Source organism: Tamandua tetradactyla, chromosome 11 (assembly GCF_023851605.1).
Source record: "Tamandua tetradactyla isolate mTamTet1 chromosome 11, mTamTet1.pri, whole genome shotgun sequence".
Classification (NCBI taxonomy): domain Eukaryota; kingdom Metazoa; phylum Chordata; class Mammalia; order Pilosa; family Myrmecophagidae; genus Tamandua; species Tamandua tetradactyla.
The window spans coordinates 1,340,787-1,366,734 of NC_135337.1; the positions used below are offsets into that span (position 1 = coordinate 1,340,787).

The 25,948-nt window shown below is 40.2% G+C and overlaps 1 long non-coding RNA gene across 1 annotated transcript in view; it reads left to right on the forward strand.

The window, feature by feature from the left end:
* The window catches only part of LOC143649353 (uncharacterized), a 223,941-nt gene that overhangs the window by 145,524 nt on the left and 52,469 nt on the right, over positions 1 to 25,948 (forward strand). Inside the window, exon 2 of the long non-coding RNA XR_013158953.1 lies at positions 18,077 to 18,231. This is a non-coding gene — a long non-coding RNA (uncharacterized LOC143649353). The remainder of the gene's footprint in view (positions 1 to 18,076; positions 18,232 to 25,948) is intronic.

Genomic DNA, 25,948 nt, shown 5'->3' on the forward strand with positions numbered 1-25,948 from the left:
GCTTAAAACAACAACTATTTTATAACAAGATTCTGTGGGATGACTAGATATGGCTGAGAATTCTGCTTTCCAGCCAGCTGGGGGCCGGACAGGGCTGGAGTGTCTAAGATGGCTTATCCGTGTAGAAGCTCATCTAGGCTTTTGACTGGAGTGTCTCAGTTTCCTCCATGTGCTTCTCCATGTGACCTGAACTTTTCACAACATCATTGGTGGATTCCACGAGGAAGAAAATAAAAATGGCAAGTTTCCTTAAAGTCTGGGCTCAAAACTTCCTGAATACCTCTTCTGTGATCTATTGGCCGAAGCAGTCTTATATTCAATGGAAGTAGAAATAAATTCTACTCATTGACGCACATATAAGGAGGAAAGAAATTGATGGTGGCCTCCTGGATATTATTTAGCACACTCTGAGAGCAGTGAACAGGTCTGCCTTGTTCTCCAGTCTCTTCTCAGCACCTGGTCTAATGTCTAACCACTAAGAGTTGATACTGTCCACTTTGATCAAAGTCCCTCTCCTAATTCTTTGCTACTTCTTTGGTTTTGTCTTTGTATTTGATGTATGTCCTATTCTCCAGACCAGCTGGGTTGACTTCACCTCGTTATGGTTTTCCATAAGTAAAAGTAAAAATCCCGATGGTCTTTTACTTAAATAAAAGATTACCTATAACCGAAAGGTTATTTCCTGCAAGAGGAACACCATATGCATTAGCTGAAGGTAAATTTCTGGCTGCTGTTTAGCAGATTATCAGAGCTTCTAGCAATACCCCCTTCTATTACCACCCCCAATTTCTGTCACTAGAGTGTTATCTAACCACCAGAGTGCAGCCAAGAACGGGGAATCAGAAAAGGGGAATCTGTCACCAGGTAGCATACACCTGGAGGTTGCTATCCCAGTCAGTTTATTTGGGCCCACTGGATGGTTTCTATAGAACTTGGGGAATATGATTAGAAATGTTCTCTGGCCACTGTCTCATTGCCTCTAATCACTAGGAAGGAAGGAGGGAAGAGTGAAGTCAACTATTGGCCAAACAATAGGCAGTACATTAAGTAAGAGGTTGGTTGCCACCGTCACAAACCTAGTTGGTACCACATAAGAAACAGGGAATTACTATGGCATGTATCATCTTAGGGACAGCATGTCTTAGAGGAACAAGATACCTCTTTTCCTCATATCTTCTACTGCAATACCTCCACAGGCTTACATTTTTCATGTTCTCTCACTCAACCTCAAGATACAGAAATGAATTGATCATACTCCTCAATCCATGGTACCCTCTGCAGCTCATGGAAAATAATAAAATTTCAGATTCAAATTTCCTTTCTGCAATTTGAAGGTATTAATTACTCATTTGTCTTTCGTATTCAGTTTTGGGAAGTATGGTATCAGTCAGATTCTTGTACTTTTGTAGTCAGCCTTCTTTTTCCTCTATGGAAGCTGTTTTCATATCTCAATTATTTTTTTTGCAACTGAATGGTACACTTTATTTTTCTACATTTTAAGTAAATCATGATAATTGCAAAGCCTGTGTTTGCACAATAAGTTTCATAAACCAGTTTAAAGGTTAGGTAGACAAAGAAAAAAATCTACAGATACAGATATCAGCATTTCCTGAATTCTAAATGTTAAATACTAACTTAAATAACATTTAATTAACTATCAAAACTGTATATTCTCCAAATATTGATAAGGAAATTTTAGTAACATCAACTTAGCTATAGTAATCACCTATGTTACTCAATATTTTCCAGGTTTTGGTTTCAAGGGAATATAAAGATACACATGTTTTTTTTTTTTTTTTTTTTTTTTTTTTTTTTTTTTTTAAAGGAAAGACAGAGAGAAGGAAGGAAGGATAGAAGGAAGGAAGGAAGGAAGAAAGGGAAACATTTTTAAACATTTTCTTGTTTTATTGTATTCTGTTTCTCCGTTTTTGTTACATGGGCTGGGGCCGGGAATCGAACCGAGGTCCTCCGGCATAGCAGGCAAGCACTTTGCCCGCTGAGCCACCGCGGCCCGCCCGATACACATGTTTTTATAATTAACATATGAAAATCTTATCTCTTAAGATATCATAACATTTAAAATCTATTTTTTATCTAATATTACTGTAACTACTTGTTCTTTCTCTTGGTTACAGCTTACATAAAACATCTATTTCCATCTTTTCACTTTCAATTTGTTTGTATCCTTGGGTCTAAAATAAGTCTCTTGTGAGCAGTATGTGGACAGATCATATTGGTTAATCTGCTTTGTCAATCTGTCTTTTAATTAGTGGACTTAGTCCATTAACATTCAAAATTATTACTGTAAAATCAATTCTTGGGTCTAGCATCTTATATCTATAAATACAGACATCAAGGTTTCTTAAATTCTGAATATTAAATGCTAACAATGCTAATTTAAATACCATTTGATTAACTTTCAATACTGTAAACATTCTCAAAACATCAAGTAAAAAGTTATTACAAATACCACCCTTACTATAGTAATGACCTATGTTACTGAACATTTCAAGTTTTGGATTTCAGGAAAATATAAAGATACAAATGTTTTTACCATTAATATATGAACATCTTAACCACCAAAAATGGATATCTTGATTAGCTTATCCATAGGCATATTTAATAAAATGTAATCATTATGAAGTCTGTTGTTTTTACAGTTAAGCTTTATAAACCAATTTAAAATGAAGGCAAACCAGGAAAAACTCTAGAAATAGAGATATCAGAGTTTCTTGAATTCTAAATGTTAAACCCTAACTTAAATACCATTTGATTAATGATCAAAACTATATACATTCTCAAAATATCAAGTAGAAAGTTATTAGAAACATCAACTTTGCTATAGTAAAGACTTGTTACTGAACATTCTCAAGTTTTTGGTTTCAAGAGAATATAACAATACAAATGTTTTTACAATTAACATGAGAATCTTACCTCTTATGATATTATAATCTTTAAAATCTATTTAATATGCTATTACTATAGCTACTTGTGCTTTCTTTTGGTTACAACTTACATGGAACATCAATTCCCAACCTTTCACTTTCAATATGTTTGTACCTTTGGATCTTATAAGTCTCTTATAAGCAGTGTATAGATAAATCATATTATTTAATCTGTTTTGTCAAGGTGTCTTTTAATTACGTTAATAATTAAACTCAATTTAATTATTTAGCTAATCTGCTAGACAGAAGCTAGAAATTTAATTTAAAAAGCAATTCTTGGGCCTAGCATCTTATCCTATAGTTTTTATTTATCAGATCTAAATATTCATTTCCCTCTCTCACTTTTAATCTTTTAAATTACCTTCACTAATACTCTTCAACTCTACCATCCTCCAGACCTCCCTTTCTAGTCTTTTTTCAGTCAACAGGTTCTCTTTAATATTTGTCATAGGGCAAGTCTCTTGTTGGCAAATTCTTGCAGCTGTTGTTTATCTGTGAAGATTTTAATCTCTCTTTCAATTTTGCAGGACACTTAGCAGGACACAGACTTCTTGGCTGGAAGTCTCTCTTGTCCAGAGCCTTAAGCATATCATCCCATTGCCTTCTCACCTCCATGGTGCCTGTTGAGTAGTCTGAGCTCAGTCTCATATAGTCCCCCTCGTGTGTAATAAATCTCTTTTCTCTTGCTGCTTTCATGACTTTTTGCTTCTCTTCAAGATTTGACATTCTGATAAGTACATGCCTTGGATTTATTCTATTTGGGATTTGTTGGGCTTCTTTGGTTTGGATATTTATGTCTGTTATAAGGGTTGGGAAGTTTTCTCCTGTGACATCTTCAACTCCTCTTCCCATCCCATTACCCTTGTCTTCTCCCTCTGGGACACCAATAATTCTTTTATTTGTGTGCTTCATGTTGTCTATCATTTCCCTGAAATCAAGTTACATTTTTTCCATCTTTCTTGCCATTTGTTCTTTTGAACATTCAAGTTCATTGATCCTGTTTTCTAATTTGCTTATTCTTTCTTCTGTCTCTAAATCTACTGCTGTGAGTCTCTAATATGTTTTTTGAGGGGCATGGGCAAGCTCTGGGAACTGAACCTGGGTTTCCGGCATAGCAGGCGAGAATTCTGCTACTGAGCCACTGTTGCACTGCCCTTTGATGTTTTTAATTTGGTCTATTTTCATCTTTCATCTCCATGACATCAGCTATTTTTCTATTTACTCTTTCAAATTCTTCTTTATGTTCCTCTAGTAACTTCTCGATATCCTTTGTATTGCTATGAACAATGGTAATTAGTTGTTCTGGATTCTGAGCCCCCTCGGATAGTTTAATTTGGTCATTTGGCTGAGCCATGTCTGCCTGCTCCTTCATGTGCTTTATAAACTGCTGTGGACGGGGCATTTTAATGTCTTAATTTGCAGATTTATTTCCTCTCCATGTCTAAGACTTAGAATCGGTACTCCAGCCAGTGCCGCTAACCCTGTATGCACCAAAATCCAGTGATAACATGTACCCCAAAGGGAACTCCTCCCATATGGCCAATGTTTCTAGTGACCTCCGGGCTCCCCAGACTCTGGGACACGGTATTTCAGCTTCACATACCTGTGGTCTTCGGTCCCTGCGGCAGGAGAGGAGAGACACCAACCAAGACCCTAACAAATCTCTTATATCCGTTGGATGTCAGACCAGCACCCTCCACATCGCCCCCTCCTCCCCAGGGATGGGCCCTGGGTTAGTCTGTAAGCTGCCGGAATGGGATATGCCAAAGCTGGAATGGCTTTTAAACAGGGGAATTTAATATGATACAAGTTTACAGTTCTAAGGAAATGGAAGTATCCAAATTAAGGCACCAACCAGAGGTTACCCTCACTCAAGAAAGGCTAATGGGCCAGGAACACCTCTGTCAGCTGGGAAGTCACGTGGCTGGCATCTGCTGGCCCCCGGCTCCTGGGCTCCATTGCTTTCAGACTCCCTTCCTGTGGGGGCTCCTCACTTTACTTCTCCAGGGCTGGCTTTCATCTCTTGGCTTCCCTTAGCTCTCTCCAGGTTCTGGCTTGCTTTACATCTCATGGTGATATCTCTTGGTCTCCAAGCATCTCCAAATATTCGTGCCTCTGCTCTCCAGGTATCTGCATCTGTGTCAGCTCTGCTGCGAAGCTTCTATTAGCTCTGAGGCTTCTGTTGTTTCTGTCATATCTGACCCTTTCCAAAATGTTTCCTCTTTTAAAGAATTCCAGTAAACTAATCAGGACTCATCTCCCTCTAATCAAAAGTCACAACCACAATTACAACCTCTCCATCTCCACGGAGATCATCTAATCAAAAGCTTCTATATACAGTTTTGAATCAGGATTAAAAGAAATGGTTGCTCCTACAAGGTTGGGTCAGGATTAAAACATGGCTTTTCTAGGGTATGTAATACTTTCAAACTGGCACTGGCCCTCCAGTCCTTATTTTACAAAAAAGAAAAAAACAAACAAAAAAACAGCATCAGGTGCCCACAGTGGCACATCACAAGGACTTTACCTTGACTAAATGGACTCTGTGCACAAGATACTCACGTCTATCATCTTCCAAGTTCGCCATGGGCACTTCTAGCTACAAAGGCAAAAGGAAAAATCTTCCCATGCCAGCTGTGGCTGCAGGCGGAGTCCTGACCAGGAACATTCACCCCCTTCTCCCTATCTCAGTTCCTTGGATTTCGCCCAGGGCCTCCCGTGGGAGGCCAGAAGACCCTCCCCTGTCACCACACCGCAGACCCGCCGTCTGGGTCATTTTTCTGTTGTGTCTTTTCTTACAGAGACAGGGCGACCTCGGCCTCTTCTAGTCCAGCAAGTTCCTTCCTGATATTCTTGATTTTCCTTATAATGTGTCTTGAAGAGCTTTCCCCTCCCTCTCTTATCAATCCTGTTCAGCATTCAGGGCGGAGTACAAAGGCACTTCCCAATTTACAAAGGTCCACTAGTGCAGAGGGCAGAGTGGAAAGGAGCATCCTGCACCGCCTAAATTACAGATGCTGAGCTCTTCTGGTTGTATGTATAAATACACCTGTTAAGCACTTAAAATAGTGCTTAACACTATTTTATGGATAGCTGTAGGTACTCTGTAAACAATTGTGAGTAAGGGAATGAATGAATGAATAAATAAATAAATAGCACATTGCCTAGCACATAATAAATTCAAGGTAGCTGATATTTCTAACAGAAGCTCCACATGACGATAGGAAGATGTAAAAGACTTGATCCCTGCCTTCAGGAGCCTTTGGTCTGGTTGTAACAGGTGGATAAACTTACAGTATTTATTACATCGTAATGTAAGTTCAAAATACTAGAGCCTCACAAAAGAGGGAGTACTTACTCAGAGAAGCCCTCCTAGGGAAAATGGAACTGAGTTTTAAGGATGGAATAAGAATTTGCCAAGCAGGGAAGGGAAGGAGGGGCATTCCAATAAAAAAAATAAACGGAACACACCCTCTTCAGTTTAATAAAGCTAAATTATAGACTGGATGGGGAGAGAGGAAGAAGAGGGAAGAATGGTGAGAGATAATAAGTTAAGTGAAGGCTACCGTGGTTTGTTTAATCCTCACACAGAGCTCTGAGTAGGTTTTATATATGAGGGGATGGAAACAGTTGAGAACAACTAAGAGAGTCAAGAGAGTCACAGAGACAGACTTAAGCTAAGCGCAGGACCTCAGTTTCCACCTTGCCCCTTGGGGCATCCGCTGAGCATCCAGCACAAAGACTGCAGTAACATTTTAAGTCCCTGCACTTGGTGTTTCCTCTTAGCCCCTGTGTCCAAAAGATTAGTGGGAAATAACATCTACAGGAGAAATGACTCCTGTAATTGTTTTTCAGGGCCACGACAGAAAGCAGACTTCAGAGGCTCGAGGGGCTGAAGCAGAGCAGAGAGGAAGGCAAAAGGCTCAGCCCTATGGGGCCCACAGAGAAAAGAAAGGGGCTCTTGGGAGAAGGTCCACGAGATCCACCCTCATTCAGGCCAGATGAAGACATTTAAAAGTCCTAAGCAATTGAAAGGGGGACAATCCTCTTCTCAAATTAAAAAAGAAAAAGAATTATGAAACTGGAAAGCAATTATGAGGGAGACCGCGAAGCTCCTGCTTCTTATTTGTGTGATGCCCTAAGGATGTGTTTGGGTAACTATCCTTCTGATGCCCTCAGACTGTTAAGAAGTACTTTCCTCCATCCAGCAGACAGGGTGAGTTCAGTCACAAGGGAAAGATAAGTCCAGGGATTTTGCCCAGGCCCTCAGTTTTATCTGGACCTCACTCAGACTAAAGTCTCAGTTTTTCCATGAAGGGTGCTTTCCTATAGCAAACTCTGGACACCGCCTGACATCAATATGCGCTAAGAAACGTGCTCCTTTGGGGCACAAGTGTGGCTGAAACAACTTGTCTTAGAACAGGAGAGAATTTATGATTAACACTTTTCTCCAGAGAGAGGCTGATTGGAGCTTGTACCCTGGTTCTAATACCACGGCTAAAGCGTGCGCTGACACCTGGAGCTCACCCTCACGGGCCAGAGGGAAAAAGCAGCGTTTGCGGTCGGCTGAGATTCCAGAAGTTGTTTAGGAGAGTAAAGGGTCCCTCAGCCGAACATGATGTGCTTGAAACCCAAACTGGTCCCTTTCCAATGCTTGAAGCTCCAAAATTTGACATGGGGAAGGCATAGGAATTCTGAATTCAGCATCGGACTGTGCTGGTAGAAAAGCAAGCTTGAAGAGAGGTCAATAATATAAAGCAGTAGAGAGCAAGAAAAGATATTTACAGTCCAATTTCTTTACCTGTATAGGGTACCTCTGATATTTCCAGCAAGGTCATCATGCTTGTAGCTAGGTTAAAACTGTCTGTGATGGTTGCACTGACCTGTAGGAAGCTTAAAATCAGGTCTAATGAAATGCAACATGCCGCTGACATCAGAGCCTGTCTCCCACCACACATCAAAGGGAAGGAAGTGGACGCTTTGACCCTCATTGCTCTCCACACAAAGTCTCAGCAAAAGGAGGAGGGTCTGGGGTGGAGGTAGGGTTCAGGGGCTTTGTTCTTTACTTTCGGCCGCTAAGGTTTTGCCTTCAAGTTATAGAGGTGCAGGGAATGTGGAAGTCGAGTGATTGTTCTGATGTGATTTAGTTGACTGAGAAAGCCTCCTCTCTTCCCCAAATCCCCCCACTCCCACCCCACACCTAGACTCTGATTCCTGAATTCTAATATTAGACGTTTCATTTGCTTAGCTTAGGTCTTATCTCTTTATAGAATATAGACCCCTCCTGGGAAAGGCAATAACTTAAGCCATATTACCCCACTCTGCAGTAAAAGTGCCATTCTTAGAATGCATTTCAGTTCTTTTAAGAGGACTAGTTAAAAGTATTTTGGTCCGTGATGACCACAGGTAAAATCTGGATGGCTTGGTGTGGGGTGCATGCTCTCTCCACAACCTGGCCCCTGTCTAGAACTCCGTGCACGTGTGTGCCTTCCCCTGTGTAGCGCATTCGGCTGCGCGGTTACCACCTGTGGCTTTTCACCCATGACTGCACTGTGGCTGGGTCCAGCCTTAGGACACGCTCTTCACCGGTATGGAGTGCCAGCCCAGGGCCAAGGATGAAATCACACTCAATTTTTATTCAGATGCCTGGCAAAGAGTAAGCCATGAAAATGCTTATTGTCTAAATGAATGAATAAAAAGATTGACATCGTTCATATCTGCTTTCATTCTGTCCTGCAAGTTTTCAGCAAAAAGAGGTATGTGAGGCACTGCAGAGCTTGAGGGAAAAAAGAGAGGGGCTGGGGGCTTCCAAGTGGGGACGGGCAGTTAGAAGAAGGAGGTCCTCATTTGTTCAGTGCTTAGATTGGTGTTGGCCTAACTCTGGGTAATGCCGAATCTGGGGTAATAGGACGTGGTTCAGAGCTGAGGTTCAGAGTGATATGGGACAAAAGCAGAGTTTTTCTACCCAATGCACTCAAAGGACCAATTCCTGAGACACAGGGGTTTCAAAGAGAGAAAGAGTTTATTGCTAGGTACAAAGCAGGAGATCAGATGGCCTGTCAGTCTGAAAATCCGTCTCCCTGAAACTGCAGTAATTCTGATAGTTTATAGTATCAAAAGATGAACAGGCTTTAGGATAATGAGCACAGTGGCTCCATATGATGTAATTAGGGGATCTAATTACTGAGCTTGCGCAGATTGATTACGTGCTTAGTCACAGAATATAAGAAAATGGGGCTTTCCCATGATGATGGGTGTGACTTTTAGAGTTATAGTGAGATATGGGTGATTTACAGGTTAGAGTCTAAGCTACTGCACATGTCAGGTGAGCCCATTTGGGTTAGATCCGGTTTTGGTTGTCAAGATAACTTTGGAATTTGGATGGGTTAGTTCTTCACTAATAAACAATAGGGGCTGACTTTAGTGACCATGAGACTAAATTAAAACACGGATAGAATGGGCACAAGTGAAGGCCAGTGGCCAGGCTTTTACAATCACAAAGGCACAAGAAAGGATATACAATCATTATCAGAGACCAGCACAACTGGATTGCAGTTCAGAGCTTCCAGGTATTTCCCTCTGTCTACTGCAATATATCGGAAAGTAAAAAAAAAAAGAGGAATATCTATATAATGATTCAGTAATTATAATCATCCCCTTACATCCTAACTTACAGTCACAAGAAGGAAAAGAACAGGCCCTGGCACCCACTGTTAGTGGGTGGGGAAGCGAGAAAGAAGTGGCAGGAGCCAGAGGTGGGGGATAGGGCTAAAGGAGGGAGGGCGAAGCTTAGGAACCCGGCAGGGAGGCAGAAGGGAGCGGGAAGTATGCTGCCCACACACTGCAAAGGATCAAAGGTGAGAACAGCATCTTGGAGCCCACAATACTGAGCAATTTACAAAAGACTAAATGAAATGTGTGGGAGTAATTTGCTGGAAGCCAGTTGAAACATAAGGAAGTGGAAGGTTAAATTCCAGTTGCAGGTCTGTGGGATGGGAGGATGAGACATTAGATAAGGAGTATGAGGAGAAACAACTAGTGTCCATGTCCAGGAGGGAAGGAACTGTGTCCCACCGCGCCTGCCCCCAGACGCCTCCTTCCCACCAGTTTGTGAGGGAGAATGTGCCAGAGGCCAGCATTTTATCCAGGCCCTAGATTCTGAACATTTGCCCCAGGGGGGATGTAGACATGCAATGTGACCATCTGCCATTTTCACCACTCTTAACACCCTGGAGGCACCCGAGTAGCTGTCACTTCCCCACCCACAAACTGGGAGTCACAGCCACCTGCCACTCTGAATGAGACACCTGGGTAGGGGGGCAGCTCCATGTAGGGGTGAAGAGCAAAGGCCTTGTAATCAGATGAACTTGGCTTTTGTTCTTTCATATGTCTTGTCACTGTGGACATGACCTGAGCTCTCGGAGCCTCGGTTTCTCATCTAGAAAGTGAACATGACAATAACACCTACCTCTTGACTCATTGCACAGGGCAATTACACAAAGTACGTAAAGCACATATAAGAGTGCCTGATACAAAGATTGCATAAAGGAGGAAGCTGGAATATATTGCAAGACTTTGAAGAGCTTTGTGTGGACACCTTGAATTTTAGCTTCTTTTTATTGCTCACAGTAATAAAGACTGAATGAATGTTTTCATCATTAAAAAGTGTGCAGAGAAATATTTCAAAAGTACCAAAAAGCCCATTCTGAAAAATACAGTGTCCCAATCCATCTTTCTCTGTGGTTTTCTTAATTCAGCATCGCAGTATCCATGGAAAAGAGGATCTGAACTGTGGTTCAGATTGAACCCTATTGAAGCCCTAACCATTCTTGTTGAAATTTATGCGTTCAAAGATCCCACAGACAGGGAAATATTAATACCATTGAAAATGCATGTGTGTCTACCCTTTAAAATAACATCTCTAGAGAGGGAAATAATTCATCAGCAGAAGGAAGGAAGGAAGGAAGGAAGGAAGGAAGGAAGAATGGATGGAAGGACAGAAGGAAGGATGGAAGAGAGGGAAAGAAGGAAGGGAGGAAGGATTAATCCCCTAAAAAATAGGGCTCAAGACAAGACTCTAGTCCTAGTGCTTCATTGGGAGGTACAATCCCAGAGCTGCACAAGAGGGGAGGGAAAAGGGGAATGGCAGGGCAGATTGGCAAGCATATTCAAGGTGTTGCATTATTGAACTAGCCACTCCATCATGGATAATCATAGCCGGTTGCATAGGGCTAGCAGAAAGCTATGCCTTAGAACAGGAGAACCAAAGAGGGAAATGCAGAGGGAATTTGTCTTCCGGCTTCCCTAGATTCCATGACTGGTGATGTGATGCTTCATCCTAATTCAGAAGTGATAGGAGGTGCTAGAGACTGGCTAGCGCCTGGGCAGCAAGTAAGCAGCCAAGGGCCTAGGAGATAGGAGAGACTGAGAATCTGAGGAGATAAATTAAAATATGCCTAATACAAAAGGTTCATTTTTTTCCTTACATGGACAGGCACCGGGAATTGAACCCATGCGTCTTACATGGCAAGTGAGACCTCTGCTGAGCCACTGTGGCTCACCCTATAAAATATTAATTTTTTAAGATGGAAATTGCTCCATTCTGAGCAATCATTTCATTAGTACTGAATGTTTTTCTCTTGTATCTAGAGATTCTGACATTGAAGAAAGCTTAGTCATGTATAAATGACCAAACCTGAGCAGATTCTGTCCTACCAGCTGCTTAACAGTTTATTTGGAGGAACATGTAAAATGATATTTGGAATCCAACTCTTAATTAGAACCCTGGGGTTTCTTTAAAAACTTTAAGATTTCAGTAATTCTTCTATGTGTTTTAGTTTCATGTATGTTGTTTGTGCTTTAAATGGGAGGCCTCTGTGTGCTTGGCTTTAGTGGTATGAACTTTAATAGAGGTTTTGGGGTCATGTAATCACCTTGTCTCTCCCACATCTGCTGCCATTTCTCTAAGATCAAAACCCTCTGCTACATCACATCAGTCCATTTCTAGGAAGAAAATCCTAGTGCCAAACTGAGAAAATAACAGTGTGTTTCAGGGAATAAGCGATAAGAGACATTGCTTTGGAAAACGGAAGCCATACAAGTAACCTGTTAGCCCTTTTCAAATCCTTGAAGAATTATCATGAAGATGATTTGACTTTAGAAATCAGAGCTGGAGACAAAAATGGGAACTAATTTTCCATTTACATTTCAATATGAAGAAAGAATTTTTACAATAACTACATATGGCAGACAAGGAAACAGGATACCTTGATGGTTTGTGAGCTCCCTCCGCTCGAGGTGTGTGAGCCAAGGTTAGAAGGCCATTTCGAGATGGCCGGATCTGAAGACCTCTCCGGCTGCCTGCCCCTTCGGACTTTCTTCCTGCAGGGCAATGTTTATAGTTGCTCTGTGTCTGAATGGGACACTCCAACAATTCTACGGGTGGTCGTCAGGACCAACCAGTAGCTGAAACACTGAAATCTTTGACCCAATCTTATCACGGGTTTGGGTGGAGTTCAAAAGTCATCTCTGGGCAGCAGAGCATGAATACAATGGGCACATGATCTCCTGGTATGTCTTGTTTTTTTTCTTTTCCAGCCGATCTGGGAGCGCAATTCCCATCCCAATCTCTGGGGTCTGCTGCCCTCCCCTCCACTGCAAAGGTTTTGGCTTCACCTAGTGGCATGTTTGGATGTTCTGTGCACAATGGGGCTGGGTGTGGGCAGGTTTCCATGCTCCTGGACTTGAGACTTCTCCCCACTCTTCTCTGTTGCCTGATAGCCAGCTGTCTTGAGTTGGTGAAAGTACCATCATCTACTTTAGAGCTCTAAGAGGCCTTGTATCCTGGTGCCTGAATGAATGCAGACGATATAAGAAATGAAGGGGCCAACTTTCATTTTATTGGAGTAAAACAACTATGGACTGTTGGAAGCTAGCATATCCAATATGCTGTGTGTGGTTTTACTTCTCAGCAACAGAGGGCATCTTAGAACAGAACCATGGAAGACATAAATGGATGACAGGAAAAAAGTAAGTAGTTGTTTCAGACCAGTATTCTACAATTGCTTCTGTTGACCCCAATAAGGGGATGTTTTCCTATTTAATAATAGATGGTTGGCAATTCTCTTTGGTCCTACTACACTGGTTGCTCCTAGTCAAAGTACATTTAACCAAATATAACCCAGATGGCTTGAACCAGATATTGAAATCTTTGTTCAATTTGTCACTAGTCATAGACAGAAAAGTTTACAGAAGATGATAACAGTTATTAAAGTGATTAATGTAGTGGTAAATGTGAATTTGCATTGTTCAATTATTAAATAATAATTGTGAATCGGTAACTGAAAGAAGGTATGGAAGGAACATAAAGTTCCTGGCCAATAAGTAGAATTCCATGATAATTCTTGCTCCACAAGAAATAGATTTCAAGGTTCTCTTGGGAGATTGAGCACACATAGTTTGGGGAAACCATATACAAACATCTTCTGGTAATAAAAATAATTCCTTCAAAGGAGAATTGGGATTTCTGCACCACGATCATATGAAGTTAGGTATTAGATACATCTCAAAAAAAATCAAGTCCACTGTTTTACAGGAGGATTTCAGACAAATAGATTCTCAACTCCAATTTCTACCATTACTTGGATAAATGCAGCATCATAGAGACTGCACGTAACCCTCAAACATGGTTCAACTTGGCCCATGTAAATAAAGCCTAGTTCACCATTTATGCTGCTGGATAAAACGCACAAATAAATACTTTTTAATATACATTTTTATGAGGATAATAATGTCTTGACAACTGTAATCCCTGGATTTTTATTTGGTTTTGTGGTTGAACACCAGAAAAAGTATATTGATAACCTAAGGCAGTAGTCACCAAAATTAGATGTACTTTTTAGGAGTTGATGCCTGTGGTAGTTAGCTTCAGGTGTCAACTTGGCCAGGTGAAGCTGCCTTGGACATGAGCCAATGGCATGTGAACCTCATCTGCTGTTGATTAACATCTGCAGTTGGCTAGGAGGGTGCCTGCTGCAATGAATGATGTTTGATTTAATTGGCTGGTGCTTAAATGAGAGCACTCAACGTAGCACAGCCTAAGCAGCTCAGCATACCTCATCTCAGTACTCGCAGTTCAGTCCAAGCCTTTGGAGACGCAGAAAGGAATCACCCCGGGAAAGTTGTTGGAACACAGAGGCCTGGAGAGAAGGCCAGCAGAGATCACCCTGTGCCTTCCTGCATAAAAACCTCAGTTGAAAGTTAGCTGCCTTTCCTCTGAACTATACGTTAACTAAATGAATTCCCTCTTATTGAAAGCCAATCCATCTCTGGTGTGTTGCATTCTGGCAGTTAGCAAGCTGGAACAATGCCTTTTCAAAATTAGCCATAATGAAGAGAGTTCCTCCAACACTCCTGTCAATTCCGGGAGTGATACATTTCAAAGTAAGACTTGTGCCAACTTTATTCTCCTAGTAACTGGTCTTAGTCATGCTCTCATGGATACTGTGGAATTTGGAGCTTCTTAAATCCTGTCTTATTCTGTAAAACACATAGAGGAAGGGCCACATGTGAACTTGTAATATTCACGTGTGAACCAGAGGGAAGGAAATATCAGTCACTGCCAAGGGGCTGCTGCAAGTGAAAATGAGGCTTTTGGCTAATTTCACACTGGTCATTGGAACTGATTCCTCTTTGGAGACCTGGAGACAAATTGGTCTGATTGCTCACTTGGCATCTGGATCCTTCCAAATAAAAGTCCCAAAGATACAGGCCTCTTTTGGATGTGAATTGTTGCCTTGAGACAGGCTGAATTCTCCTCCTGAGATAGTGCTGAGTGCTGCTTACTTGGGTTGGACAAAGGTTCTAAGTTCTACCCTGGTATTGGGAGGCCTTGTTTTGTGCTATAATCTGGAGACATAAACAGCCTTGTGGAAAGAAGAAAAAGAAGAAAGAGGTATAATGTCTAAATGAAAAGACAAAAAAAAAAAAAAAAAAGAAAAGAACGTGTGTGTGCACCTGTGATTTTCAAACTCAGAGTAAAATATTGGGAAGAAAGAATGAAGAAGTGGTTCATCTAAGAAACTCTGCCGTGTGAGTCCTAGTACAGGTACTCTCTCTATAATCAAATCATTATGGCTTTAAGACCAGAGAACTAACTAGTTGTAATCAGTAGCCTACTTTATGTAACAACCAAGTCTCAGTGTCATTACCCATGAAAGTGGAATTATAATATCTTCCTTGCAGGTATGCTAGATGGATCAAACTGTACAATGTATGTGAGCTGTGACTTACTCTACCAGTATAAAATATTATGGTAACCTAAAATATGTCTTCAAAAATAGTCTGTTTCTATGAAGATCTAAATCAGGGATGACAAATATCTTTCAACTTGAATGCAAATTCAGCAGCCTGGTACTGAAAAAGCCCAGAAGTCTTTTGGTGCTAAATCTTAGTAAAACAGGGATAAACTCTGTGATCAATTAGCAATGTCTTAAATGGGCATGGGAGGGTGGCAACATGTATTTCCTATTCACAATCTAAATAGATGACTAAATGTCTACGGTGATACCACTGCAGCTGATATCTTCATTTTATACTAAATATGTCTATAATATTATAATATGTAGATCTCAAAATTCCTTTTTGCCAACAAGGCCAAAATCTATTAATAATGACTATTGCAGATATCTTTCCATAGGGCTCCTGGAATAAGTATTTCTACAGATCTGTATATAATAAATTGCCAATACCTTCCCTTCATGGTGTTTTCCTGTTAATATCTACCACGATTTGATCATAGCCCAAGAGTCCATTTAATGAGGTGATCTCAACGTTTATATAATTAAAGTGTTAGCCAATGTTCATGAAGGAAAATTTGTTAGATGTAAATTTATTGTCTTTGCCACATTGTAATCCTATATAATATTCCCAATCAACTACTGTTTCCTTCCCCACATCTATGATGTTCCTGCCTCTTGGGAATAAAGTCCCATGAGCTAAGGTCCCATGTGACTACTCATGTCAGAGTGACAATAGGTTCTAAGGACAGGGAATTCTAACACTCAGTGTAGATGGACAAGAGAGGGATTTTCTTGACTCACAAGGACTGGGTAGACCTTGCTCTCCACCGTGAGATGGCCGTGGGTCCAGGAAGGCATTTCACTTTTAGGTGACCTTGCACATCTCTTCTACCCATGAAGACAGAATTAGATTTCCTTCTCTACATTTTACATTTTGTACATTTAACATTTTAACCTTCTGTCCGTGCTATCTCATCATCAGTATCATTATCAAGATTTCTGAAAATCCTCCCCAATATCACCCTACATATTTATTATGCCTCTATTTCTATTCTTCCAGGCTTGCCACAGAGTGGGCTGGGGCTAACAGTTTTCCCTACTACCTGGCCTTCTCCCACACAGCAAAGCCAGTGAGCACCCATTAGAAATGGGTATAGTTTAGTAACTGGCAGATTTAGATAAACAAAAACTGGAGTCTAGAGGATGAGCTCTATAATTCGAAGGTGAGTCAAGGGAGTGAGTGTTCAAAGTGAGTATAGTGCCAAATTCTACCCATCTTATAAAGCCTTAATCAAGTGCACCCTCCTCTGTGAACCTGACCTTAGTACTTACTTCACCGAAAGCACATTTTCTTTCGTACTTTTCATGTATATATTTTTTCCTACTTCATTATTTCCTATTCTCTGAGGAAATAATTCTCTGAGGAATGCATGGAGCATTCAGTAAACATTTGCTAAATGAGAAAGCAAATAAAAAACATCTGTCAACAAAAACATGCTGAGTGCATATTAAGCGCAAAGCTCTGTGCAAAGCATGGGAGTGGAGCAATGAACAACACAGCTGAGGTCCCTGACCACAGCAGGTCCACAGTCTAATGGGGAAGGAAGCCCAATAACTCAACAGGCAATTGCTATAACATGGTCTATATTTTTATATGATCTAATGACTGTGGGGTGGAGGAAAACTCATGCAGAAAGCTCTGCCAAGTCTCTCAGGATTTGATATTAAATTTCCCCTTTGTCATGTGGAGCAAGAATGACGCACTCAAATATTTGCAGGAACCGAGCAGGTAACATGAAGTAAGGCAGCAGGGAGGAGGGAGGCTGTAGTGACCTAGGTGACATGCTCTCCACTTCTGTGGCCCAGGAGCTCCTCAGCTCATCACACAGGCCTGAAGGCTGGCCCCGGCTTGCGAGATCTAATTTTTCCTAGTGAAGCAGGCAATTTAGGTTTTTAAGTGTTGGTGATTTATTTTCGATTTCAGTGGCTCAGATTTTACTTTTGAGCCCAGTCTGCTGCCTCTGATTTAGGGCTTCCATTTCTTACGAGTTGCCCATGTGCCACGCCCCCTCTTCTTGAACCCCAGAACCCAGGCTGTCCTCTCTCTCTCTCCCTCTCGACCATTTCTCCTTTTTCTCTATCACCCTTTCACATGCTCTACCAGTAAGTGTCAAAGGCTCTTCATTGAAATTGGTTGGGGAAGAGTTGATGCCTACAGCTTGTGAGAAAATGGGTTCACCTTTGAGAAAATTCAGGGGTACAGGGCCTCCGGCGGGTAGAGGAATGAATGGGGTGAAAGAGACTGGTGAGACACTCTCTTGAATTTTGCTTGGTGGGCATTGCTCTCTTTTAAAAAGCATTCACCAATGTCGGATTCTCAAGTCAATGCTGAAACTGTATCCAAACAGGCCTCTCTAACTGTGGGGAGAAAGCAGAGATGGGTCCAGAGGACAAGACTGACTTCCAAAGCCTTCCCCACCTCATCCACTGGTAGGCTCGGGGCGTATTGGATAAGGTGAAGGGAAATTGCAAAATTAGAACTGGCAACTTATACAGAGAGGCCCGACGCAAGGCCGTGGGCCTGAGGCAGGTTGAGAAAGTTGAGGAATTGTGGGGGAAAGCGGATTTGGCAACCCGACTTCCTGTGGCTGTATCCAAGGCTAATTAGTTTGCAGTGTTCTGTGTGTGCCTGCCTGGAAATGATCCCAGTCCTGAGAGGCACAGGGATGAGGAAATCAAAAACACATGCACAAAGAAAGAAGGGTAAGCGATCGGTGGGGGAGGAAAGAAAGGGGAGAAACCTGTCCTTTCAGCTACATTTTCTTTTTTCAGGAGAGGGATCTCATCATTTTGTTTCATGACCAGTAAATCACCACCACTGCCCTGTCTGTCTCATCTCACATCTGCTGCAGAACTCATTAAACATCAAAAGACGGGCCTATCAGTTCTGCTTAGTTAGAAGTCTGAGTTACGAGAAGTCTAACCAGGTAGGAGTTTGCATGTTTTTAATAATAGCTTAAGGAACTTCTTAGCACCCCATAAATTACTTAATGCAACAAACTCTTCCTGTAGTCCAGCTGGCATTTGAAAGTTGTTGAACCCACCCCAGACCTACCCCCGTGGCAATGGCTTTTTGGTGGTCACGTTCCAGAAGACCACAGGGCAGTGGTTAAGGCTTTAACTCATAATTCTGGGCCAGTTATTAAAAACGAGTTGCCTTGCCATGGATATCCTAATTGGAATCTGTAACTCAGAATTCCTTTGTCTTTGTATTTCTGAGTCACTGTCTAAAGGGATATACACACGGTGGAACACAGGTAACCAGGCACCTCGTAGCAATAAGCAACGGTCCAGCTGAGAGATGAGTTAATAACTAGCAGCAACGAAAGCAAAGCCTTGCCCCAACCTTGACAGCACATGCTCAACAAATATTTAAATCAAAGCATATTTATTAAGTGCCTACTTTGTGCTAGATCCAAGAGACACAGGAACAAATTCAGACATTTTAATGCTCTTTAAAGAGTTCACAATCTTTTGTACACACACGAAGAGTTTGAGAATGAAAACAAAAATGGGAGGATGAAATTTCCTCTATCAGCATCCTTTAGAAGTTCCTTAGGTGTTGCATACGTCCTGGCCTTATTTCATTTGTACACTGAAGCAACATTTTGCTGTCAGTGTTTGAGCCACCTAATTTATTACATGAGGGAGACAGCCAGGGTAGAAGGCTGTCTGCTCAAGAGAAACTTCAGAGACAAAACTCTTGGGATCACACCTTCTCTAAGAAAATACAGGGTCAAGAAATCATAATTCCTGATTCCATTTTCTTTTCTACCCAAGAGACAAAGCTATAGAAGAAATATCTAAGCATGTGTCTAAACATTATTCCTCTAAAGAACAGTCTACCTGGCCTGAGGCAACATTGAGATAAAATCAATAGGGATAAATATTGTGCTATTAATTCATTGTTTATGGCATGCCAACCTGATGCCAGGAACTTTGTCCTGACAAGGATTATTAAAACACAATCCCTCACTTCATAGACCTCTCCTTCATACTGGAAGTCAAAGTCCGTTAGAGTAAGAAAAAAGGCTGAAGAATGAAGAGGATTTTTGGTAACAAGGAAGACACTCATTTTAGACATGAGAAGCAGCAGGGAAGACTTTCTTAGCAAAAATGATGTTAACTGGGTTTCAAAGAACCAATTAGCCAGAGGTAAGGGGCGGGAAACTTCCAGGCATTTTAGAAGATACCTTTCTTAATCTAAAAGCTCTTTTATTCAAAAACAGACTAATATCTAAAACACCATTTGTGTTGGTCTTTTTGATGTGCCAATGTGGGTAGGGGGCAGTCTACAATTATTCAAGCTCCAATCTAGGGGTTGCTGTGAAGGTATTTCATAGGTGTGATTAAATTCCATAATCAATAAGGATAACCTCTCCTAGGTGATCTGGGTGGGACTGATCCAATTAATTGAAAGGACTTAAAGGCAGAACTGAGGCTTCTCTGAAGAGTAAGAAGTTCCTCCTGTGGACAGCAGCTTCTGCTCCCGTTTGCGGGTTCCTGCCTACCGTTCCTAATGACCAGCCCTGTGGATTTCAGGGTGGCCTAGCCTGCCACAACAATCACACAGCCAATTACTTACAATAAATCCCTTAATATATACCTCTTACTGATTCTACTTTTCTGGTTAACTCCTGACTGATATGCTTTATTAACCTATTTGTTTGCAAATTCAAAATGTCTGAGAGAGCTTAAGCTTGCAATTCCCAAACACTTTTACATTGAAGAAGAAGGGCTCAGACTTTCACAGCTCTTCTTGCTGAGATAGTCTACCAGTTGTCTTTTTCTAACATGGGCCAGTTTGAGCTATGTTAAATTCATTGATTTAACCAGTCTTCCTCAGTCATTTCTGCAGGTGTGGTGGAGGAGTAGATTGCTCAGCTGTTGCAGTAAGCAACAGATTGGGCTGCCTTGCCATCTTGAAGTAGTTCATGTTTGAACTGGCTCTAAAACTATGGTGCTGTTCATAACTTATTCCCAGAAGTTTAAGTAGCAGAACTTTTACCATGCTTAGTTCCAAATTCTAGAACAAAGTCCCAGATTTTTCCAGAATTGAAAACAGTCTATTTGACCTGGTTTGGTTTGGGCTGGTTAGTTGATGATGAAAGAAAATAAAGCACTTTTATGATTGGTGACAAAGATGAAGCATGCACCAGGTATTGTAATCTTCTAGCCACACAGTATAAAGTTTTCCATTTCATTTGTGTTTGCATCTCTTTTTGTCAGTCTCTTGTTTCTTTTTGTTAGTTGCATAGGCACAGCACTTCTCTCAAGCTGCATGGTTTCCTCTGCCTTTGAAATTGCTTCTTTTGTCTAAAAATTAATTTCACATACCTGTGCAACCCTCCATTTGTTTTCTCAACCACTTACTATTTTCAAAAATTCTCTCTACTTTCATTTTGTCATAATTGTCCTTTTTTCTCACTAGAATTTTAAAAAATTCTCACTGTTTTTTTATTCTTACTTGCATGGAGTAAAAAAATGATTATAATTTTTATTTCAATGCAATTTTATTGATATATATTGTATATTCACATTCCATATAATCAGCCAAAGTATCCAATCAGTGGCAGTGTCATCATATAGCTGTGTATTTATCATCACAATGGACACTTTTTCTTTTTTTGTGAAAAATAACATATATACAAAAAAGCAATACATTTCAAACACACTGCAACAATTAGTAGTAGAACAGATTTCAGAGTTTGATATTGGTTACAATTCCAAAATTTTAGGTTTTTACTCCTAGCTGCTCCAAGACACTGGAAATGAAAAGAAATATCAATGGAATCATTCAGCAATCATGCTCATTTGTTAAACTCTACCCTCTCTGTATAATTCCACCACCTCCTTTGGTCTCTTTGCCACTCTTTAGGGGTATTTGGTCTATACCCATTCTAACTTTTTCATGGTGGAGGGGCTGTAGATGATATGGCGTAGGGGGATGGAACTAGGTGATGCTCTGGAGAGGCTGACCCTTCTGCATTTCAGTACTTATCTGGAGGAAGAACCCAGCTGGAGGTTGCAGGTTTCCGGAAAGCAATCCCAATGCATGGAACCTTTGTGGAATCTCATATAACACCTGAAGTGTTCTTCAGGGTTGGCGGGGTTTTGGTTGGGGTTTGGCAAACACCTTGGCTTTTCATTGTTGGGATGCTTTTGATGACTGTTTTCAATTGTTTGTAATCGGTCTGTTGAGATCTTGTATTTTTCTAGAGTCAGTGTAGATTGTTCATGTGTTTGTAGGAATATATCAATTTCATCTAAGTTGTCTTATTTATTGGTATACAATTGAACAAAGCATCCTTTTATGACCCTTTTTATTTTTGTGGGTTGACAGTTATGTCCCCCCTCTCTCATTTCTGAATTTATTTATTTGCATCTTCTCTTCTTTTTTTTTCTTTTTTTTGTCATTCTAGTGAAGAGTTGGTCAACGTTATTGAGCTTCTTAAAGAACCAACTTTTCATTTGGTTAGCTCTCTCTAATGAGTTTTTTATTCTCAATTTCATTTATTTCTGCTCTAATCTTTGTTATTTCTTTCCTTCTGCCTGCTTTGGGATTAGTTTTTTGTTTTTGCTTTTTTTTCTAGTTTCTCTAGGTGTGTAGTTAGATCTTTGATTTTAACCCTTTCTTCTTTTCTAATGCAAGCCTTTTAGAGCTATAAATTTCCCTCTGGACATTACCTTCACTGCATCCCATAAGTTTTGATACAATGTGTTCTTGTTTCCATTCATCTGAAGATATTTACTGATTTGTCTTGCTATTTCTTCTTTAACCCACTGATTGTTTAAAAGTGTGTCTAACTTTCACATATTTGTGAATTTTCCAGTTCTCCACCCATCATTGATTTCAAGCTTCGTTCCATTGTGGTCAAAGAATGCACTTTGTGTAATTTCAGTCTTTTAAAATTTACTGAGATTTGTTTTGTGACTCAATGTGTAGTCTCTCCTGGAGAATGCTCCATGCCCATGTTTTGGGGTGCAGTGTTCTGTATATGTCTGTTAGGTCTAGTTCATTTATCGCATTATTCAAGTTCTCCATTTCCTTATCGATTCTCTGTATAGTTGTTCTATTTATTGATGACAATGGTGTATTGACATCTCTAATTATTATTTTGGGTGGCAGTTTTTCTTTTCAGTATTTATGACTGATTACATCGGTGGTCAGCTAAGGGGAGTGACTTCCACCATGAGTGACATTTCATTTGATTAGCCAGAGGCTTAAAATGAAATCAGAAAAGAGAGAAGTAGCTCAACAGCCCAGCCCAGCTCATCTCAGAGGTCAGACCCAGACTTTTGGAGAGGCAGAAGGGAAATGCCCTGGAGAAAGCTATTTGAATGAGCAGCTGGGGGAGAAGGCCAGCAGACCTTGCTGTGTGCCTTCCCATATCACAGAGAAAGCCAGAGGAGAGCCAGCTGCCTTTCCTCTGAAGAACAGTAAATTTATAACCAAATAAATCCCCTTTATAAAAGTCAGTTAATTTCTGGTGTATTGCATTCCAGCGTCATTGGCAAACTAAAACACCTACATTTGCTGATATGCTCTCTCCTGACAGAGTCCTTCTTCTAGTTTGCTAGCTGCTGGAATGCAATATACTAGAAACAGGATGGCTTTTAGAAAGGGGAATTTAATAAGTTGCTAGTTTACAGTTCTAAGGCTAAGAATATGTCCCAGTTAAAGCAAGTCTATAGAGATGTCCAATCTAAGGCATCCAGGGAAAGGTACCTTGGTTCAAGAAGGCCAATGAAGTTCAGAGTTTCTCTCTCAAGTGAGAAGGCACATGGCAGACACAGTCACAGTTTCTCTCTTGGCTGGAAGGACACATGGCGAGCAAGGCATCATCTGCTAGCTTCCTCTCCTGGCTTCCTGTTTGATGAATCTCTCTGAGAGGCATTTTCTTTCTTCATCTCCAAAGGTCGCTGGCTAGTGGGCTCTCTGCTTCTTGTGGCTATGTTGTTCTTCTCTGCTCTCTCTGAATCTCCTTCATTCTCCAAAATGTTTTCTCTTTTATAGGACTCCAGAAACTTATCAAGACCCACCCAAATGGGTGGAGACATGTTGTCACCTAATTCAGCTTAACAACCACTCTTGATTAAATCACACCTCCAGGGAGATGCTCTGATTACAGTTTCAAACATACAGTATTGAATAGGGATTATTCTGCCTTTATGAAATGGGATTCTGATTAAAACATGGCTTTTCTAGGGGACATACATCCTTTCAAACCAGCGCAGTCTTTGAGACCTTTGTTACCGTTAGATTCATGGGTAGAATGGACCTAGTCCAGCTCAGAATTCCTTGGAGAAGGAAAACAGCCCCAACTGTTAAATGCTTCTGATCAAATGAATTAATTTTTCCAAACCTGTGTGTTTTTTTCCTCCAAGAAATGGAGTTGTGATAATCAAATGAGAAGGAGTATGTGAAAGAGCTTTGGAAAGGATAGGATATAACGTAGAAGATACATAAAGGTGAGGTAATGTTATGAGCTCTGCTGTTCCCTCACTCCACAGAGAATTTTTTTCCTCTAACCATGACCCCTCTTTGTCAATCAAAGCAAGCAGAATATGCCCACACCAACTCCAACCCTTGCTCAGACTTCCTGTCTCCCTACTTGGAACATCTTGCATGCCCCTCCCTCTTCCTGTCCAAAGCCAACTACTATTCAACACCCAAATCGATTCCCACAAGTCTAAGAAAACACTTTCTGCCAAGCTTAGTGGTCACTGCTTTCTCTCTTCTCTGAACTTCTCTAGTGCTTATAATTGTTGTCAAAGAATATGTCAACTCTGACAATTTGCCTTGTTTCCTAGTTTTATGCCTTTCCATACATTTTTTATTGAAGTAAAACTTTCGTGCAGAAAAGGGCTCATGTAGCAAAAGCTACCCATGCAACCACCATTCAAATTACTCAGGGTACCACCAAAGAGATTAATAAACACAACCTTAGGAGCACTTGAGAACTTGGCACTGGGTACCCTCCTGTCACTATGCCCACTCTTCTGAATTCAGACATCATAGATTAGTTCTATCTGTTTTAAATTTTCAAATTTATATTTTACTCAATGTTATGTTTGTGATAATCATCCATACTGCTATCTGTGATACTAGTTTCTTCATTGCATTCTTTACCATTTCCATTTACCACAATTTATTTGTCCATTCTACTGTTTGAGATTTGAGTTATTTCCTGATTTGCTATTTTAAATAGTGCTGCCATGGACATTCTTGTACTTGTCTTTTGGTACACCCTTGTGCATTTCCTAAGGGCATATATCTGGGAAGGGGACTATATAGGGGATCTTCAGCCTTAGTGTATATTGACAGTTTTTCAATGTAGTTCCACCAATTTACATTCCCAATTGCAATATGTGTAGGCTTTAAAGCCTCATCAATACTTGGCAATATCAGTCTTTTAAATTTTAGCTGTGTTGTTGGTATATTGTATATTTAATTGTGACTTAATTAGAATTTTTCTGATAGCAAATAAGATTGAGTACATTTTCATATGTTTCTTTACTATGTGGATATTGTCTTTTGTGAGGAAAATAATGACCAATCTTTACTTTTTTCTTATTAAATCATAGGAAATTTTTGTGATATATTGCAAATGTTTTCTCCCACTTTGTAGCTTTCTTTTTCATTCTCAAATGATGTCTTTTGATGAATATAAATTACCAATATTTTAATCTCCTTTATACAGAGAGCATTTTGTGTTTAAGAAATTCTTGCCTACTCCAGGATCAAGAAAATAATTTTCAGTGTTATTTTCTAGAAGCTTTATTGTTTTAGTTTCACATTTAGACCTAAAATCACCTGGAATTGGTTTTTTACACAATGTGTAAGGTAGGGGTCACGGTTCATTTTTTTTTTTCTATATGAATATCCAGTGGACTGCCCACAATTGACTTAAATGAGCATCCTTTTCTGGTTGTTTTGCAGGGCCAGTGGTATCCACGTACATGCAGTTCTGTTTCTAGACTGTTCTGTTCCGTTGATGTGTTCTTGTGTCGCCATTCATGCTGTATTAAAGTAGCTTTATCATAGTTTTTACACATGGTAGAATAAGTGGTCCCACTATTTCCTCTTAATAAAGATTTTCTTAGCTATTCCTATCTCTCTACAATGCCACATAAATTTCCATATAAATTTTGTCTACTACAAAAAGAAAATCTGTTGGAATTTCCATTGAGATTGCATTGAATCTATAGGTCAATTTGAGGAGAATTTCTATCTTTACAATATTGAGTCTCCAACTCCATGAATCTGCGTATTTTAGCACTTCTATAATTTCTCCAATGTTTCATAGTTTTCTGTGTACAATCTTACACAATCTTCTTTATATTTATTCCTAGGTATTTGATATTTAAAAAATTCTATTGTAAATTTTTTCTTTAAATTTTGTTTTCTGTTTGTTGCTACCATAAGTACACTTAATTTTTGTTTACTGACCTTGAAACCAGTAAACTTGCTAAATTAACAAAGTGATTCTAAAAATTTATATACAGATTCCTTTGGATTTTCTAGGTGCACAATATTTTGTACGCAAATAAAAATTTTACTTCTCTTTTTCCAATCCTTGTATATTTTATTTCTTTTCCTTTGCTGTTTGCTCCATTGCAACATTGGATCTCCAGCACCAT